The sequence below is a fragment of the Leopardus geoffroyi genome, chromosome D1, assembly GCF_018350155.1.
Source record: "Leopardus geoffroyi isolate Oge1 chromosome D1, O.geoffroyi_Oge1_pat1.0, whole genome shotgun sequence".
NCBI lineage: Eukaryota > Metazoa > Chordata > Mammalia > Carnivora > Felidae > Leopardus > Leopardus geoffroyi.
This window is the reverse complement of record NC_059329.1, coordinates 70,624,736-70,644,233: the sequence shown is the minus strand read 5'-3', so window position 1 is coordinate 70,644,233 and position 19,498 is coordinate 70,624,736. Positions and strand designations below refer to the sequence as shown.

Sequence of the window (19,498 nt, the reverse complement as noted above, 5' to 3'; positions counted from 1 at the left end):
AAGAGAATAAATTCACATTGTTTTAAGATACTAAATCTGTAGTAACTTGTTTTAACAGCAATAGGAACTAATACAGGGGCGTCTGGGTGGCTCAGTCGGTTGAGCGTCCGACTTCGGCTCAGGTCACGATCTCATGGTTCATGAGTTTGAGCCCTGCATCGGGCTCTGTGCTGACAGCTCAGAGCCTGGAGCCTGCTTCAGATTCTGTGTCTCCCTCTCTCTCTCTGCCCCTCCCCCTGCTCATGCTCTGTGTGTGTCTCTCTCAAAAATAAATAGACATTAAAAAAAAATGGGAACTAATACAATTCCTAGGGACCCAACTTGCCCTTTGAATTAGTGGGTCTGGTGAAAATGAGGTAACTAAGACCCGTCGTTAGAAGGGATGAGGGGAGGGAATAACATGGAGTCTGAGAGCTGATCTGAGTCCTGTCTCTCTCCTTTCTAGCTGTGTGGCCTTAGGCCAGTCAGTCAGCTTCTCTGAGCCTCATGGGTGTCTCCATCTCTAAAATGAGACTCAAGTTGACTCATAAGCTTCTTGCGAGGATTACCTGTTAGAACACTTTATGTACCATAAAACTACGTGACCTCTTCTCATTACTATTATAATTACCTTAAAAAATTCAAGTTGAAGATTGCCATCAAGGTGCTACCTCTTAGAAGGCAGCCTACTGGTGCATAACGTGTCTATCTGAGGTGACTCCATGAACGTTTGAATTCAGGCATGGCCACTCAATGTTTTGGAGCACAGAGCTGAAATTTTTCAGTTCTTAGACCTCTGTCTGTAGCTCCTACTGAATTTCACTAAACCTAACCCAGCGCCCACCTGCATGCAATTCCTTATTTTTACAACCCAGGCTGAGTGTGGAGGTATTATTGTCACTTGGACATCTCTTTGATGAGATGTTTGTTTGCTTTAAAAAGAGAATATCAATAATCCAATCACCTCTAACTACTGGGCAATTTTCCTGTACTTGAAGCTTCCTGAAGTAAAAATTGTGCAAAGAATTTGTGCGGGAAGCTATAAACACTAAAAACGACTATTATTTTTCAAACTCAAGACTGCTCACGTGTGTCTGGTCTATCTTCAATGGCACAGCACAAGCCCTCAAAGCAAAAGGAAGAAAACGAACACCTTCAAAGTTTGAAGTTGGGTCTTATCAACAATTTTTTTTTTCCCCATTTGTAATTCAATGGAGCATTTCCCTACTCAGGTGGGAAGGAAAGAATTGCTGTTTTGACTGAAACTGTGTGTAGTTCTGTTTTTTCAGAAACCATTTTTATAATGGATTTTTTTCTTATTACAAAAATATGTTCATTGTAGAACGTTCAGAAAATTGAGACAGGCAGAAAGAATACCATAACGACAATTTGTAATCCCGTCACCCACAGCTAACCACTGTTACTGTTTCCATTTTGAACTGCAAAAGCACACTTCAGTGCGTCTGGGTGTGATGTTCTGGGAATCACCAAAGCAGCTTAATTCCAATGATGATAGGAGCCCTGATTCTCTATTCCTTCACATAGTTAGGCCCCGCTGAGAGTGAGTGGAGCTGACCTACCAAAGTCTGAGAAATCCCAGGGAACACCTTTGGTCATTGGCTCCGAGGGGCCGCCCCACCAGGCTGCCCTCATCACTCCTTTATATGAGTGCTCAGGCCTCCTAATTCCCTCCCGCCTCCAGGGTTACTCTCCCTCCCACTCCAGCCCTTATGGGGAACTTTCTAGAGCATACGCTGGACCAGCTCACTCACTTCTTTTTTGTTTTTGGTTTTTTTTTAAATTTTTTAATGTTTATTATTTTTGAGAGACAGAGAGAAAGAGACAGAAACAGAGAGCAAGCAGGGGAGGGGCAGAGAGAGAGGGAGACACAGAATCTGAAGCAGGCTCCAGGCTCTGAGCTGCCAGCACAGAGCCGGACGCGGGCTCGAACTCACCAACTGTGAGATCATGACCTGAGCCGAAGTTGGCTGCTCAACCGACTGAGCCACCCAGGCGCCCCTCACTCCACTTCTTGAAGTTCTTCCTTTGGCTTTAGGGATAATATATACATTTTTTAGCATGGGACACAAAGTTGTCTCTGGCCCTGCCCCCTCCTCCAGTCTCATGTCTCCTCCCCTTCGTGCACCCTCAATCCCCATCAGTCCTAAAAGGTGGGGTTTATGGATGAGGAAACTGAGGTTCAAAGAATCCCAACAATTTACTCCCCTGCACGGGGCTAATCAGCGAAGGAGCCAGAATCTAAGCCCAGGGTCCTCCAATGTCAAAGTATCCTCACCGAACTACTTGAAGTTTCTTGAACCAGACATGGTTTTTTCAAACTTCCATACCTTTGCATCAACCACCATCTCCCCAAGGTGACTTTTAGCCCTTTCTTACCTACATAATGGCTCCTTGTCCTTTAGAATGCAGCTGAAGCCTTTGGATTATTGTAGCGGCCCCTCCTCTGTGCATCCAAGGTACCCGATGTTGACCTCAGTCTTGGGATCCACCTCACTGAATTGCAGTTACCCTTTTACAAGCACGTGTCCCCTCCCTCCCCAGCTGGGAGTGCCTCAAAGCGGGGGTGGGGGGGGGAAGGTGGTGGGGGGGGTGGGGGGTGGTGGGTGGGGGAACTACATCCCATTCATCTCTCTCTATTTCCCACTTCTAGCATAGGATTTGGGAGACAATAAATGTTTGTTTAATAAATGAATGAATGGTGGGAATGCAAGCTCGTGCAGCACTCTGGAAAACAGGATGGAGGTTCCTCAAAAAACTAAAAATAGAACTGCCCTATGACCCAGCAATTGCACTACTAGGTATTTATCCAAGGGATACAGGTGTGCTGTTTCTTTTCTTTTTTTTTTTTTTTTTTTTACTAAATTTTTTTTTTAACGTTTATTTATTTTTGAGACAGAGAGAGAGCATGAACAGGGGAGGGGCAGAGAGAGAGAGGGAGACACAGAATCCGAAACAGGCCCCAGGCTCCGAGCCGCCAGCACAGAGCCCGATGCAGGGCTTGAACTCATGGACCGTGAGATCATGACCTGAGCTGAAGCTGGACGCTTAAGTGACTGAGCCACCCAGGCGCCCCCAGGTGTGCTGTTTCTAAGGGGCACATGCATCCCAATGTTTATAATAGCAGCACTATCAATAATAGCCAAAGTATGGAAAGAGCCCAAATGTCCATTGATGGATGAATGGATAAAGAAAATGTGGTATATGTATACAATGGAGTATTACTCGGCAATCAAAAAGAATGAAATCTTGCCATTTGCAACTACGTGGATGGAACTGGAGGGTATTATGCTGAGTGAAATTAGAGAAAGACAAAAATTATATGACTTCACTCATCTGAGGACTTTAAGAGACAAAACAGATGAACCTAAGGGAAGGGAAACAAAAATAATATAAAAACAGGGAGGGGGACAAAACAGAAGAGACTCATAAATATGGAGAACAAACTGAGGGTTACTGGAGGGGTTGTGGGAGGTGGGATAGGCTAAATGGGTAAGGGGAATTAAGGAATCTACTCCTGAAATCATTATTGCGCTATACGCTAGCTAATTTGGATGTAAATTAAAAAAGATTAAAAAATAAAACTAAAAAAAAATGAATGAATGGGCAGAAGTTCCTACAGACCTCAAGTGGTCTTTGTCTGATCAAAACTTGATTTGCTCATAATGTTCCTGCCAGAAGTAGCTCAGAGAAATAAGGGAAATGAAACCTAGAATTCTTTGCTACCACATCCCTCACCAGCCTGGAGCCAGATGAAAGAGCCGGTCATTTGTAACTAACTGCTGATCCCCAGCGGTGCAGGGGGAGCTGGAATCCCTGACCTTTCTTTGTTGTGTTTAACTCTTGTCATTTGGTTATTTTGTCAGCAGGATAAGGTCTGGTGGCAGGTGAAGGATAAGAGCATATGCCACCCTGAAATATGCCTCCTTGGCACAAGGATTATTTTGAGAAACTGCAGACACAGGAGAAGTGCTGAAAATCGAGTAAAAGTTACCCTTTTGCAAGGGAAAATTACATTTAGAGAGGGGACCTGTACCAGCAAGAGGGCAATTACTAGAGGCTTGTCTGCAATGCAGGGCAAATTTTGTTGATCATATATCTGGTCTCACCTTCCTGTGATTGCAAGCCCCAGACCTTTATCCCTTTCCTTAGTTCAGGATGGATATAAGCCTCAATTACCTGGCTGTATATGTGTATACATATACATATACATATACATATACATATACATATACATGTACATATGGATGCAGTTACAATTTTTTTCTCCTTTTATTACAGGGATGGGTGGGAATGTCTTAGCCAAGAACTTAAGTAGGTAGAGGGAAATTATTCTCCCCCCTGCAACAGGGTGGCTTTGGACATTCTTGAAAGGTAAAGAACAGAGATAGAAGGAAGAAAACTATATCCAGGGCCTACCTTTTGGGAGTGGGGAGGTGGGGGGATGAGGGATTGGGGGTGAGGATAGGAGGTGTGAGGGCAGACACAGGCCGGGGGCCTTCTGCCCAGTTCCATGCTCACAAAAGCTTCAGATCAGGATCTGGCACGGTTCCAGAGTCACAGAGCTACACCAAATAGAACTGAAGAAGCTCATTGCAACTATTAACACGTCCTGCTCTGACCAACCCCACCTATGCTGAAGCATAAATGAGTATTTTTATAATTCTTGTAAATGATCATGAGATTAGCATAATTTTGTTGCCTTGTATTTTGTTGTTGTTGTTGTTATTAAAGCATTACCCAAAGTTTGTCAATCCTGTTATAGCATTTCCCTCTATTTTTTCATATGGCGATAACTTTGGAAAAATGGGGGTAACTTGACTTCTGAGAAGCACTGGCTGTGTTGTGGGATCTGAGTGAGACCTCTGCTCTTTTGAGCACAGGCTAGTTTGGGGTTTGGAGATAAATAAGGGGTGGGCAGTACAGTGGGTGGTGGAGCTGCTTTATCTGGCTCATGAGAGCTGATTGTATACACACCTCTTCCCAACACTGTGTTCAGTGACTTATGTTAGTAGCTTACAGTTGGCCATGGTGGGAGTATTTACATGATAGAAATTGCCAAACACCAAAGACCAGGGTCCGTCTTCCCTTCCCTTCCCTTCCCTTCCCTTCCCTTCCCTTCCCTTCCCTTCCCCTCCTCTCCCTTCCCCTTGTCCCTCCCTCCCTTCCTCCCTCCCTCCCTTCCTTCCTTCCTTCCTTCCTTCCTTCCTTCCTTCCTTCCTTCCTTCCTTCCTTCCCTCTAGAGCTGATGGTTAAATATTTACTAACCTATCACTGGTGGTGGGAGAGGGAATGGCAAATTGGAGGCTGATGGTATTTTTTCCTCACTTAATGATGGTGAACATGAGTGGGGGAGGACTCAAGACACTTGGTGTCAGGATGTAAGGAGCATCCAGATTCATGAGCAGGGGCTATCTGCCAGTGCTCCCCAAACTGTGCTTCAGAATCAGTGGAAGATTTTTTAATTTTTATTTATTTTTGAGAGAGAGAGAAAGGGAAAGAGAGGATGAGGGAGAGAAAGTATGTGAGCAAGGGACAGAGAGAGGGGGACAGAGGATCTGAAGCACACTCCAGTCTCCGGCACTGACAGCAGAGAGCCTGATGTGGGCTTGAACTCATGAACCGTGAGATCACGACCTGAACCAAAATCAGACACTTAACCAACTGAATCATTCAGGTGCCCCTCAGCTGAAGACTTTTTAAGTCTACTTATGTTCAGGTCCCACTTTGGAACTACTGAATGAGAATCTCTGGGTGGGGCAGAAGAATCTGCAGTCTTAAAAATGTTCTGCAAATGGTTCAGGTCAATGGAACAGCATATGGGAATCTTTGTTACATGTCTCATGGTATTAAGACACCTCAAAAAGAAGATGGTAAGATGCAACCTATGAGGTCATGGATTTCCTAATCAGGTTCCCTGACTCTTCATGTATGGCCTCTATCACCTGTCACAGCTTGATGAGATCTGGGTTATGATGCAGGTGGTGGTGCCAGGCCTGAATAAGAAAGGGGTTGTAAAATGTTATATTGGGAAAAGGTATGCTTTGAAAAAATTTTTTTGTATTTACATAAAGCTGTATCAGACATACTTCTTTGATTTAGACTGAGGCCATTGTATCACCTGCCAATGAATTCCTGACTTCACAGGGCAACAAAATATCTTACATGCCCACATGACTTCAGCACCCATAACTATGGAAAGTCATCCTAGTCCCAGTAAAAACTGCTGATGTGGTTTGGAGAAGACAGTGGTCTCAGGGCCAAAATCTTCAGTGGTGGCTGGGAGTGACCAGAAGGCTGGCAGGTGGCAGAGACTAGGTGGACAGAGGCTGAGTGGTGGCATGTGAGGAGCCTCAAAGGAGCGTGGTTCTTTCTATGAGATGAGATGTGGGGAGGTGATGGAGATGAGGTAGAACCTGACCCTTCCTCTTGTCTTGAGATATGTGGGATGTGGGAGAACAAATGCCCTTTGTTTGGGAGAATGGAAGGGGGACACAGAGACTAGGTTTTTTCATAAAGAGGTGGAAAGAGCTGTCTGATGGAGCTTTAAGATAAAAACACTTCATCCTGCACTAGGAGTCATTACTTTATTTGAATAATATTGAATTGAATAATATTTGAATATTGAATTGAATAATATTTGAATAATATTGAATTGAATAATTACTTTATTTGAATAATATATGGAATAATATAGGAGCTTTGCATGACACATTAGGACGACCTAGACATTTCCCACTGCCCAGAAGTGCAAAGAGTCCACCCAGGGTGGGGATCTGGCTATCACCACCATGGTTTTCCTGCTCATATTACAGTGTGCCATTTGCATAATTTATCACAGTGCATTATAATATTTTAAAATATCTTTATATCCTAAGTCCAAATTCCAAGTGGAGTGAAAAGAGCTTAGACCTTGAAATAATACAGGGTTAAGTTTGAATTCAGATTCTTTCCCTTTCTATCTGTGAGGCCTTGGGCAAGTTATTTCACTAGTCTGACCCTCAGTTTTTTCAAGTATAAAATGGGTATAGTAACTCTACCTACCTTATGGGTTGTAGTGAAGAATAAATCAGATATTATTTGGAGGCTCCCACTATGTTGTTGGAAATGTGCTATGTTCTCCGTAAGCCTTGACCCTCCCTCCTTGATTAAATCATCTTTGTTTCTTAATGGTCGGACACCATTCATGGTTTCATGAAGGTATACAAAATATGTTGGCTGAATGAATGAATGAACTGGTTCAAAGAATGAATGGGTAAGTGAACTAATGAATTGATTAATGAATGCTAATTTTCAGAAAGATATGGTTGAGGAAACTCATGGCACTCTGCCATGGCTGAAGGACTTCTCTTGCAGTTCTTTCAAACATTTAGCCCAGGTCAGGTCCTCTGTCCTATTTCAAGGTCAGGGCCATTCCTTTGTTCTGACCTTGGCATAATGAGCCATGAAAAGCTTGAAGCTTTTTTTCTATTTTAATCCTTCCGTCCATTTAATGGGCTATATTTTCTCTGGAAACAGTGGGGTGAACATCACCAAGATAATGGGTAATAACATTAACATTATCACCACTGGCATGATCCAGATATTATTCAATTAAAGTAATAACTCCTAATGCAGGATGAATTGTTTTTATCTTAAGAATTCAATTCAGCCATCAGCTCACCATCATATTCAAATGACAGAAATTACCTTTAAGTCATAGATCTTTAATGTGAGGTTGAAATGATTTCTAGTTATATTTTATGGTGTCATATTACAGACGGTTTTAAGATCAGAGTGCATATAGCTTGCCATGTTTTCATTTTCTATCACCAGGCAATTTGAAATCCTTTTCAAATATATAATGAACAAAAATTAGAAATTTGGGGAGCAAAATCACTTCAGAGGAGTGCTTAAAGCAATCTAAAAATCTACCTTAGTAAAAATAAAAAAGAAGAGACTCTGGCTTATTATTTAATTTTAACATTGGCCCTCTGAAGACAGAGATGGGGAAAAAATAGCCCCTTCTCACAGTTGAATTCAAGAGCTTTGTCATATAGTCTTCTCCTTTTTCTGACCCAGGATCTGGACTTTGGTAGTGTGTGCAGAGGAGGTCACCCAAACTCTCAAGAAGTAGAAGATGCTCTCAATGGTGAGGAACTCAAAAGGGATGCAGACTTTACATAAACCCGTGAGTGCTGGGCCAGCCTCCATGTGTAGCAAAGTCTTTTTGAGAAGCCATAATCTTAACTGAATATTGCCTGGAAAGCACAGAGTTGAAGCAAAGGACGTGGAGCTGAATGGTTTTAATGGACAGAGTCACAGAGCTATCTTAGTCAAGTGCACTTACCTCCATCATAGGGACAGACCTGCCTTGTAGGTTGAAACATTGCACCTGCTGGTCATGGTACCTACTCTCTTGGCCTGCACGGAAGACGTTGGCCAACTCCTTCTCTTTGACTGCCCTCATTCTAGAGGCTGTGCAGACCATTCCCTTCTATCTATACCTGACTTCAGCCGGACTACAGTATGACACTAGTAGGTGAGAGCTTTATAACAAACATTTGACTTTAGAGGACACAGCCTAGTTGTGACGGCTGGAATGTGGCTATCCCCCACTCATAACCAGATCTCAGGACCATTTATACAACATGGTTTAACTCAGACCTTCTGTACCTATTCTTTCTCCTTCAACTCTTAGGGGGTGTCTGCTCTCCCCATAATGGGGCACCTCACCATAGCCCAACACCTACTGTCTCTACTCTCGCTTGGAGAAAGAAGGCTTAACTGGAATGGCCTTCCCCTCACAGTCTGAATTCAACTGTCAACGTTTTCTAGCGAAGGATAAATTCCCTGCTGCTTTTCAATAAAGCTGAATGTGACCGCAGCAGGTATGAGCATTGCAGCGAGAATGAAATAGGAAGGTCCCATAAATTAATGTGTGGAGGAAGAAGTCTATATTTATTCTGGTTCTTCTAAGTGAGCTAGATGAATGGCTTCTGGCTTCGGTGGCAGTGGGGGGGGGGGCAGGCTGGGGAGCAGGGTGGCTTTCTGCACCCACCCAGCATGAAAAGACCCGGAAGGCAGCAACAATCCAGGGGAAGCCCTAGAATAGGGCCAAATTCTTCTTCTGCTAAGGCCTTGCTCAGCTCCCATCTCTCCCACTGAGTGCTTTGTTCCTTTCCCATAGCCCAGAGCAGGATTCAGTCCTCTGTTGTTCAGGATTCTTGAAACAGGAAAGTTATTCTACCCAAACTGTCAACAGACAGAGTTGATTTCAACCTCGCCTGCAACTGGGGAAACAATTACGACCGAGCAAAGAAAGGGGTATTTGCAGTTTACTTTCCTAGGCTGTTCCTAATGTGGTTCTGATCTTCCCTGAGACTGTCACACAGCCTTCCTTGTGGTACTGAACCGACCCAATGGATTGGGGGGGGGGGGGGGGGGGGGGGGGGGGGGGGGCGGCGGCAGCGCTCAGGTAACATCTCACAGGTCCTTGGGCAAATCCCGCTGCCTACTTGTCACCAGGGCTGGAGATGTATTGGCTGCGAGGGCACACCTGCCACCTGAATGCTCCTGGAACAAATGTCCGTCCCTCTGATGTTTAGGGCTGACATGTCATTCATTCGCCACCCATTTATTAGGGGTCTGCCATGTGTATACCAGGCGCTGGGAACACCGAGATGAGGAAGACATGGTTTTTGCCCTCAAAGAGCTCATATTTTATCAAGGGGACAGACGGAACACACAATGACAAGTCAGGGAGATATGGGTCGGCCCCAAGTGCTAGGGCTAAGGAGGAGCTATTCACTCTCTCGGGAGTGGCTGAGTTCTTCGCGGGTGTTTTACAAACCGCCTGACACAGGACACAGACCCTCTGGGGGAGGAAAGAGAGGACCTGGGAGGGAGGAGGACGTGAGGTATTTGGCTTTCCTGAGTCTCCTACCTTCCATCTCCTTGCAAGGAATGATTCTGAGAGCCACCCATGGCACAGATGTGACTAAGTCAGTAAGACTCTGGGGCCATCATCAAACAAAATAGAAGAGGGCACGTCTGCATTTGTTTCTGCACAAACTATTAGCTGTAGTGTAATATGGATGAGAACACCATATTCTCCACTGCTTCAACACCTAGGCTGGTGGGCTGCAAACATGAATATGCGTCCGAATCACCACGTGGGCTTAAAGCACAGTATTGGACCCGCCCACCCCCAGAGGTTCTGATTCAGTGGGTCTGGGGTGGGACCTGAGGAGAAACTGTATTTCTAACAAGTTCCCAAGGGACAGCCACTGACCTAGACAGTGCCTGCCACATACTAAGCGTTCAATAAATGATGGTATTAGTAGTATTAGGTTGGGACACCTGGGTGGCTTGGTCGGTTAAGCGTCTGACTCTGGCTCAGGTCATGATCTCATGGTTTGTGAGTTTGAGCCCCCACATTGGGCTCTGTGCTGACAGCTCAGAGCCTGGAGCCTGCTTCGGATTCTGTGTCTCCCTCTCTCTCTCTGTCCTTCCCTGCTCACACCCTGTCTCTCTCTGTCATTCAAAAATGAATAAATGTTAAAGAAAATTTAATAGTATTAGGCACTGTGCTTAGTGCTTTACATAAACTAGCTAACTTAACCCTCATAATAGCATGATATTGTGAGAATTATTATCATCGTCCTTATTTTATTCACGAGCAGGTGTAAACCTAGAGATCCTAGTATTTTGCCCAGGGTCACAGAGCCAATAAGTGGCAGAGATGATATTCAAATCAAGTCTTTTGAGTAGAAAAATCCATGTTCTGTTTTGTTTTTTCTGTCACTCTATTCCGCCTCTTCAGGAAAGAAGTACTTTTTTCTTTCTGCTTTTACATACAGAAGCAAAAGAGATTCAACTATAAATAAGTGAAGTCAAGAATCATAATACTCTCATTCCATTTCAGATATTCCTCAAATATATTAAAATTATCCCTCAAGAGCCAGTGAGAAGACCATTTTATTTCCTGAAAATAGTTGTGAAAATATATGAGAGCATAAGCTACCTGTGCCCTGAACCCGAGGAGCCCTCCCAAGCCAATAGCCATCAATCCTTTTTTTTTTTTAAGTAATGGAATACATTTTGTTAAGCAAAAGTATACTCAGAACCCCAATCGATAAAGCAGACAGGAACAGGGCTGCTTTTAGGCTAACACAACAAACGTTAGAGCTGAAATGAATGAATCGTGAGCACTCGCAGGCAGAGACCGAAGGCTATGACACAGGCAAGAGACCCAGCTGACCTGCTTTGGTGTGGTGTAGCTCAGTGAGTTTCTCAGAACCGGGAAGAAGGCCAAAGACATCCTGGAGAACACCTGTGGCTCATGCCACCTTCTCCTAAGAAAGGCTTCACCAATACCCGAGTGAGAGGAGGGCTGTATGGATGTTACACCTTCTTTATGGGAATGGGTTATTTTTTTCAAATTTTTTAAATGTTTATTTATTTTTGAGAGAGAGAGAGAGAGAGAGAAAAGCAGAGAGAGGGAGACACAGAATTGAAGCAGGCTCCAGGCTCTGAGCTGTCAGCAGAGTCAATGGGGGGCTTGAACCCACGAAATGTGAGATCATGACTTAAGCTGAAGTCAGACACTTAACCTACTGAGCCACCCAGGCGACCCGTTACGGGAATGGTTTTAACTCGAGTTAGATCTGCTGTACAATTATGGTTGATAAACCATTTAGCGGACTATTTAGCAAATTCCTTGTCAACCAATTCTTTGGTGGTCTTGATGAAATTTGGAGGAAGATGCTGCATCGGATATTTCTAAGGAGAAGGACCCCATCAAGTGAACCCAACTGATAATTATCATTAGTATTCAGTGAGAGGTTTAAGCAAGTTATCTTTCCCAATAGGGGGTTCTCTGCGCATAGTTTCCTGCTGTGTGGGTGAGTGGCCCCACACTTGGAGGTGTATTCAGAGTACCTGTGATTCACTCCCCAGCCCTGGATGTGAAGATTCTCTACACTTATAAGGCTGATTTATAAACCACCCCCAGATACCAAGTTTATTATTTAGAGTTCAATCTCATGCACCACCACCTGTTTCTTTTTCAGCTGCGGAGAGAGACCAAGAAGGAACTCTCACTCAGTCCCATTCTTCCCATTTTCCATTTGGTAGTAACTTGCAATCCAGGTGTGGCTGTGGGACTAACATTTAGCCACTGTGATGCAAACAGAAGGGATATGTGTAACTTTCGGATCATCTTATTTAGGGAAGCTGTTGGCCTTCTGTTTTCATTACTCTTCCGGCTTCTTGGAAAGGAGTAGCTGACTTGGACCCAGGTGTGGGAGCCATGTGCAGAGCCTGGCAGAAACAGACCGCCAGCCTGCGTTGCTCCCTTCTGCACTGTTATGTGTGAGGGAAAGACACTTCAGTCTCATTTAAAAACCATAGTTTTGGTTGCTTTAGCACAACAGCTTAGTTTACAACCTATGTATGGGTCAAAGATGACCATAAATTCTGTCATTACTCCTATGAAGAGGTGGGGGTCTGTGTCCCCTCCCCTTGCATGTGGGAAGCTCTGTGACTGCTTTGGCCAATATCTAGGCCCAGGCTTTGAGAAACGGGCAGCTTCCACTTTCTGTCTTTCGGAACACTCTCTCTGGGAACTCTGAGCCATCACATAAGAATTCTAACTCCCTGAGACCACCGTGCTGAGGAAGCTATGTGTGGGCATGCCAGTCAGCAGTCCCAGCCTTCCAGACAACCCTCCACGGTTCTAGACACATGAATGATGCCGTATCAGATCTCTTAGACCACGAGTAACCAGGTCAACAGCACTCCAAATGGAAGAAATCACCTCGGTTGTCATATGAGGAGGCAAGGTACTGATCTTGTGTCCACAAATGGAGCCATGGCTGATATTTCAAACATGGCAGAGCAGGATGATGGAAGTGGCTTAGTTCCTGATGACATCCATGAGCCACTCTCTTAACCCCAGAACCAGCTATCTCTAAACTTCTCATTGAGTGACATAGTATATGTCCATGTTGTTTCAGACACTCCTGGATAAGTTTCCTGTCACTTGTGGCTGGCAGGATTCTAACAAACATATTCCCCCACCTTCCTCCCATCTTGTCTCTCAGGAAGGGTTTGTTACAGGGGCAAGATCGTTTAGCTGGGCTTGCAACCAGTTCCTACATCTTCAGTAAATTTACCAGATGGGAATGGCTGATTTCTCCTGAGGTTCTCCTGGGACTTGACACACAACCTTCAGTTATTCTAGCCTGCTGGATGACGTTGCAGGTGGACTTCTACTGCATCTCACCTCACCTGCCTTCCCTTCATCCCCTTTCACCTTCCCTAGGGTGGGGGAGCGGAGGAGGGCCTGGAATACTTCCATGACTCTTAGATGGTTAATGAAGGGATTTATTCCAACAGATACCTTGATACAAGGTCTTCGTGGTAAGGGCTGGAGGTTTTATGGCCAGGGGACTGAATCAGAGAGTTTCTTTTGCAAGATGACACAGAGGAAGGGGCTAAAACTCCAGGAAAGGAGTAGAACCAACAACCATATAGAAAAGACTAGATGTAAGAAGCCAGACTTTGGAGGTTATCAAGCTGAGGAGGGCCAGAGGCCAACTGGAAGTGAGGATTTGGGGCTGGACAAATGCAGTGAGGGAGAGGAAAGCAAACACATGTGAATTGGGAATGTTTGTGTGCTTGTGTGCACACATGGGGCTGATGGAATAGCCCAGAACAGCCGCTTGTGTTGCTGACATCTGGGGCATAGTGCATGGGTGCATTGGCTGACTCATCCAAAAGAATCTGAAGGAACACGCTTATTGGAAGCCTATTTATAGTCTAAGATGCAACATACATGCAACTTGCTCACAAAAGTCCTTATCATCCATTCCATTCATCTGTGCTCCTACAGGTGTGCCTTGCAACCCGATTACAGCCTTTGTTTCCATATCTCTTGTATTGTGGCCAGTCTATTTTTTAAAAATTTTGTTAATGTTTAGTTTTGAGAGAGAGAGACAGAGAGACAGAGAGTGAGAGGAGGGAGGGGCAGAGAGAGAGGGAGATACAGAATCTGAAGCAGGCTCCAGGCTCTGAGCTGTCAGCACAGAGCCCGACATGAAGCTCGAACTCACGGACCACGAGATCATGACCTGAGCCAAAGTCAGAGGCCCAACCGACTGAGCCACCCAGGCGCCCCTGTAGCCAGTCTATTATTTAGCCATTTTCCCAACTGGATTGAAGGACTTCTGAGGGTAGGGACTATTTCTTAATTCTTCCCTCATAGTGTATACCACAGTGCTTTGTACATAGAAAGTGTTCAATGAATATCTTTTGATGAATTACCATTGTCAACCTTTTGGCTTATTTTCTCTGTTGACATTTATAAACAGATCAGGAATGTTTTTCACAGTGCATTTTTTTTCTAAATGACAGAATAAACACAGAAATCCATCAACCAAGGAGGCCAAATAAATCTTAAGTAGAAGAGTTAAACATATTTCAAAAAAAAAAAAAAAATGGGGGGGGGTGGTGGAATAGGGCAACAAGAGAAGGATTTGGAGGCTGAAATTTTCTGTCTTAGAGCAGCTCCAGGCAGATGAATGCCCTCTGAAAGCTTCATCAGCCTTTTCTACACAAAGTGCTTTCTGACCATGTCTCTACAGTGTCTCTCCTATTTGGACACAGAGTTTCATTTATTAATCAAACATAATTGGGCCCCATTTCAAAAGGATGAACAAAGCCTGTTTTGTTGTCCCATTCAAAAGCTGGGTTTAGTCTGGGTCATGGTGTTTGTCAGCGTCTGTGTCTAGGCCCTAAAGGGTTGGATGCTGGAACAGGACAATTGGGGGCCACTTGGTCAATTTCCCATTCCCTTGAGCCCTTGAAAGGGCCTCTCCCGAGCTCTGGAGCCTGTGTTCACTGACTATGAATGTGAAGCCTACACCTCCACATCCCACTTGGCAAGAAGGGTCTACAGCTGGCCCCTTGTCAACTGTGTCATTTCTTACAGCACAGGCCCATCTTCTGATGGCCTGTCCACAAACCTAGCTCGGACACTCGATTACCAGAGCTGGTGTTCTTTCTCCAAAACCCTTCGGTGGCTCCCCATTGCTTATATGTTGCTTCTGAAAATAGGATGAAAAATACTGAAAAGCCCATGGAAATATAATGAAGAACAAAAGAGAAATGAGGCCAACAGCATTAAAAAAGAGAAGATTGTAATATCTTCTACTTATTGAGGACCGGCACGGTGCTAAGAACTTCATAGATGTTATCTGTAATACAGCAACCCTGGGATGTAAGTCACATGACCCCTATTTTTTAAAAATGTTTATTTATTTTTGAGAGAGAGAAAGAGACAGCAGGGGAGTAGAAGAGAGAGAGAGGAAGACAGAGAATCCCAAGCAGGCTTTACAGCTGTCAGTGCAGAGCCCAGTGTGGGGCTTGAACTCATGAACCGTGAGATCATGACCTGATCTGAAACCAAGAGTCAGACGCTTAACCGATGGAGCCACCCAGGTGCCCCAACATGACCCCCATTTACAGGGAAAATGATGTCCAAAGTCAAATTACTTGGTTAAAGTTGCATTGATAAATTAGTGGTGGAAGCTAGATGACAACTTGGGGCTCATTCCATATATGAAATATAAAAAGGGGATAAACTTCCTACATGTGACAACTATACCTAATTACATGCTACTTGACTAAAAAGCCTCAACAAATGGGTAATATTTTGTAATAAAAATATAAAATACCCCAATGAAACAACGAAGTAGGAAACCTTATTAAACTAGTTACAGAGAAAAATTTTTTTAGAATTTTCAGAAAACTCGAAAAAGCAAGGCACACAGACTTAATGGATTTCTTCAAACTCCCAAGGAACAGATAATTTCCAAGCTATGCCGTCTGTATCAAAACACAGGCTGGGCTGGACTCCATCTCATGTATTCTATGAGACAAGTTTGATCTTAATGAAGGTTACTCCAGGAATGTGGAAAACAAATCAATAAAAGAAAACCTATTAACATTAGATGATGCATACTGTTTCAATATATTTTAAAAGGGGAACAGATAAAACCTCTTATTTTGAGGCAAATAATTTGTACCTTAACTTGATAAACATACTATTTAATTTTTTTTAACGTTTATTTATTTTTGAGAGACAGAGAGACAGAGCACGAGCAGGGGAAGGGCAGAGAGGGAGGGAGGTGCAGAATCCGAAGCAGGCTCAGGCTCCGAGCTGTCAGCACAGAGCCCGCCATGGGGCTTGAACTCGCAGACCATGAGATCATAACCTGAGCTGAAGTCGGACGCTTAACCGACTGAGCCACCCAGGCGCCCCATGATAAACATACTATTTAAAACCATGAACCAATGACTGAGTAACACTAAAAGCTTTTCTTGCAAATATAGGCCCTAAAGCAGAAGGTCACCACCATTATCACCTAATACTGCTTTAGGCAAATTGTAAAAGATACAAAGAACAACTGTTGGGAAAGAAGAGAGAAATATTTACAAAGACTTTGCTAAACACTTGGAACTAAACCAAGGAGCTTAGAACAAAGGCAGATTTGGTATTCAAGTTAAGAAATCAGAGGCATTACCATCCACGATACATAATCGTATACCATATATATGACCATATGTAAACAGTAAAGGCCTAGAATCATATAAATATGATAATATAAGAATATAAGATGCCTAGAATACTTGCAGTGATTTAAGAAGTTAAGTAATAATGACTTGAGGCATTCTAAATCAAAATCACCACTTTTTCTCACAACCTGACAAAATGATTCTAACATTTATTAGGCAAACAGTGTCAAGAACATGAAAAGATATTTTTAAAAAAGTCTTCTGATAGGGTAAGACTAGGAGTATAAATTCTATACATATTACAAAGCAAGGATCATTAAACCAGCGCAGTACTGGTACAAACCCAGACATAAAGAACAGTGGAGGAGAATTAGAGTGCTGAAATAAACCTATTGGTATACAGTGAATTGATATGTAATGAAGTATGATGAACAATGAGTAAAGGAGAAGTTATTTAATAGATACTGATTTAAATATCGTTTATATCTAAACATGTACCCAATACGCTCAAATACATTAAAAAGTTAACATATATATTTTTAATTTTATTTATGTATTTTTTTAAGTTTATTTATTTATTTTGAGAGAGAGAAAGTGAGAGTTGGGGAGGGGCAGACAGAGAGGGAGAGAGAATCCCAAGCAGGCTCCAGGGTGCCAGCACAGCGAGTGGGGCTTGAATTCACAAACTGTGAGATCATAACCTGAGCCAAAATCAAAGTCGAACACTTAACTGACTGAGCCACCCAGGCGCACACATATATATATATATATATATATATATATATATATATATACACACACACATATGTATACATATATACATATGTACATATATATACATATATGTGTGTGTGTATATATATATACACACACACACACACACACATATATATATATATACACACACACATATATACATATATATATTAAATCTACAGAACAACTAAAAGAGTACAGAACCAAGACTGCATCAGATCTTGGGGACTGTGAATAATGAACTATGAAGAACTTTCAAAGGCTCAAGGCAATAGAAGAAATAACAATGGAGATCAAGAGATTCAACTAGATAATACTTTACATGTTTTAATCGCAAAAAAACCCATGAGAAATGGAAAGAAAAAGAACACTGAAACAATACTTGCATCAAAACGGTTCAATCAATAACATAGAAGGAACCTGTTAAAATCAACAAGAACACATTTATCTCTAGAAAATATGAGGATATTCAATACAGCATTATTTCTAAGAGCATAAAATAAAAATTGCTTTAACTGTAATGGAAGACCCGAATAAATTAGAGCCAACCACCATAAACGTTTGTCATGGAAAAAGGTAACCATGAAAGATGTGTCTCACATAATGGAACAATATTTGTGGTATGGTGTGAAGTGAAGGAAGAAAATATAAAATGATGGGTGCAACGTGATGACAACTATATATAAACAAGGATGATGGGGTGCCTGGGCGGCTCAATCGGGTTGAGTGTCCGACTTCGGCCTAGGTCGTGATCTCACGGTTTGTGAGTTCCAGCCCCGCGCTGGGCTCTGTGCCGACAGCTCAGAGCCTGGAGCCTGCTTCGGATTCTGTGTCTCCCTCTCTCTCTGCCCACCCCCCCCCCCCCGCCCCTGCTGCTTGTGCTCTGTCTCTCAAAAAAATAAACATTAAAAAATAAATAAAAATAATAAAAAATAAAAATAAAAATAAAAACAAGGATGTGTGCACTCCGGGCCCAGAAAGGAGTCATAGCAATGAAAAGCGCTCTTTGAGGGCTGGGTTTGTTGTGAACTCAAATGATATCTGGGATCAGGCAGGTGAGGATAGATAGAAAAAAAATAGCAAATGGTGGGAACTATGGTGGACTGGAGAATCAGGCTCAGCCAAAGGCAACAAAAACAAACAGAGAAACCTGAAAACACAAAACATTTAAACACTGAGATTTTGTGAAACCTCTTTGATTGTAGCAAAGGGTATGGGGCCCAGAGCCATCTCCCTCCCGGTCAGATCTCCATGGAGACCTGACCCGTAGAGGTCCCCAAGGGACCCCTGAAGCCCCGTGGAGGGATTCAAAAACCACAGGAAACAACAGGGAGCTGCACAGATTTTAAGTGAAGTGACTTCAGATGAGCAGGGTCAAACCATGCCAATTTAAGAGACTGCTATCGTCCATGGGTTTTCAACGTGTGACTTCTGTTCAATGTTTCTTTTAATTTTGTAATAGTTATTTTTACAAAAATGAAATTCAGATCCAAACAGAAGTAGTTAAAAGAAGTTATTTTATTTGTCAACACAGAGCTGCTTGAGTTGGTTACGAGACTGGCTCTGTGTCTTTGAATTCCTTCTGAATAAAGCTGTTTGGGAAAATGCCAACTTGCTAACTAGTGGTGAATTAAACAGCTCCGCATCCATCCATCCATCAAATATTTATTGAGTGCCTACCGCATGCCAAGCCCTGAAGGAAGATGGAGGAAGAAAGAAATAAGACGTGGACTCTGTCTTCTGTGAGCGTGCAGATGAGTCCAAGATTCAGACATAGGTAATAATTCTATGTGTGTCAACACGTACGCAAATGCTGGGGGAATACGGCTAATTACTGGGAATGCATGAAGAGTAGCACTCAGAAGGCCAAATTTGAACCCAATCTTCAAGCAAGAATACAGATCCACCTGGCAGAGAAGAAGGAAGACATTCCAGGCAGAGGGAACGGAAGGGAGACTGGACTCTGCAAGAGAGAGAGGAAGGCCGCTAGACATATGCCCGCACTGTGGGGGTGCGCAGGGGGTGCTGTCTGAGATAGCCAGGAGGAAGAAGAGGCAGGACCTGTCCAGTCTTCACCCCATAGGGCGGTCCTTTTGGAACTTTGTTTCTCAGTCACAAAACCCTTTGCTGAAAATCCTGCTTGGAAGCCCAGCTTCTAGAACAGATAAAAGGAGAACTCAAACGA

The 19,498-nt window shown here is 43.3% G+C and overlaps 1 protein-coding gene across 2 annotated transcripts in view; it reads right to left on the bottom strand.

The window, feature by feature from the left end:
- SPON1 (spondin 1) overlaps window positions 1-19,498 on the bottom strand; it is a 263,015-nt gene that overhangs the window by 43,748 nt on the left and 199,769 nt on the right. The gene's annotated exons all lie outside the window — the stretch shown is intronic.